This window comes from Aplysia californica, unplaced genomic scaffold (genome assembly GCF_000002075.1).
Source record: "Aplysia californica isolate F4 #8 unplaced genomic scaffold, AplCal3.0 scaffold00010, whole genome shotgun sequence".
Classification (NCBI taxonomy): Eukaryota; Metazoa; Mollusca; class Gastropoda; order Aplysiida; family Aplysiidae; genus Aplysia; species Aplysia californica.
The window spans coordinates 195,350-197,303 of NW_004797280.1; positions in this window are offsets into that span (position 1 = coordinate 195,350).

A 1,954-nucleotide genomic window follows, 5' to 3' on the forward strand; every position below is an offset into this window, starting at 1 on the left:
TTTATATCATAATGTCCTAGATCATGAACTCTGACGTAATTCTGGTTCACGATGGAGCGCACCATTTTGCTACCTTAGAATTTCAAAGTTCTATGGACATTTTTGGCTGTTTTGAGTTACAAAGACAATGAAGTCAGAAAACAAATATTCTGTCCGCTTTATCGTAACAGTGAGATTATTCGTAGTCTTTATTACGATGCTCAAAGAATTGCATTCGAAAATACTTGACACCTTGTAAAACTAAAAAAAAATGTTTAATGTCAAATTTCTCTAGGTACTGAGCAGATAGAACTTTTAAACTCTCGGGTAACGATTTGACTCAATTAGGAACCAAATGAAGGGCAAGGGGAAAGGTGCCGCGGGTACTCATCTATAGCGAGACTGATTCCCCCCCCCCCCCTCTTTTTCTCTCTCTCTTAATTTAGGCGTTCGCGGTGCGCACGCTTCGAGGTGAAGTTTTTGTAGTCAGTGAGGCACGGTGACCATGACAGTGCACGATCTAGGATATTATTATTCACTAAAACTGGCATTTGCTATAGTGCGGTCAAAATTTCGTGGCGCAACTTATCCTCAAATATCTTTTTAACAGGTGAATCACTTTCACCCATACTTTGCACAATAGTTTGTATCAATTTGTCCTAACTTAATAATTTTTTCCCATAAAAATTGAGGCTAGGTTAAACAAAGTTTTCTTCATAAATGTATGTAAAATACTATAAATCTCCGTCACACGGAAAACAGGATTGTTTACAGCATTTCCCACTTCTCACACACATTTGCATACGCATATGGCCTACGTCACAGCTCACAAATGACACTTCTTAGTGGCAAAGCTTGTTGCAAGAAATACATTTTTATGGTGAACTCATTTCTTACATTGAAGGTTCTCAGATTATGTGTTCAATAAGCATAATGAGTCATGATAATGTCGTGATTACCCCCCCCCCCCCAAAAAAAAAAAAAAGAAAAAAAAAAAAGAAAAAGAAAATGACGGATTTGCTTTTAAAAACGATATTGTGCTGGCTTTAAACCTTTTAAAATCTGTTAAACTCATTGACTGGGATTTTTTGTTGGCATTCATTACGGATTTTTAAAAGAATTACAGTGGACATGTTGAAAAAATATTCACCTGTTAAGACAAATAGATATAAGTCATTGTGCATACTTTGGAAAGTCTATATATGGAGGTATTTGACAACAAGTTGCGCCATGAATTTTTGACCGCACTATAATTAGAAAAAAGTGGGTTTACAGTTTTCATAATTTTGAATCAATCGTATTATACTAAAAGTGTTGTTAGACTCGATAGTTTTGCAACAGTCTAATGTTTGCTTTTTTCTCGACAATCCAGGCTGCGGCAATATTGCTGAGCTGAACGTGAAAGAACAAAAAAACACCTATATGTTTGCAAGCTACGAGAGAACTTGACGTGACGATGGGTCATAACTCAGTGAGTGCTGACCAAAGATCGTACATAATAAGATAGTCCACTCCTCTCTTTGAGCCCCAAAAACGTGTCCTCAAAATCCGGTCGCGCCCTCTTCGACAAAGTGCGGACTTTGCGAACAGAATTACCCTATCTGTGTGGAAAACTATATAAACGAAACTAACAATCCGGGCTATTGCTATTCTTTTTCTGGAGAGACAAAAGGGAGCTTCAAAACAAAGACTGCAGCGCCATCTGAACCAATGCGCGGACTTCCGCGGACACTTTTTTGGCTGAGTGAACTATCTTGTTATGTGCGATCTTTGGTGATGACTGTCAGATTTGCTGCTAGGACTGGGAGGATCTTTCTATACCTCCGTAAATGATGAGCGTATCTCCCCTCACCTCTGCCAATGACCTCACTCGATAATGAGTGTGGACACTATTTCCGAGGAAAATGCCGAAACCTTGTGAGGGTGGCGTGGTGCTGGATGGTGGTGGTGGAGAGAGAGAGAGAGAGAGAGAGAG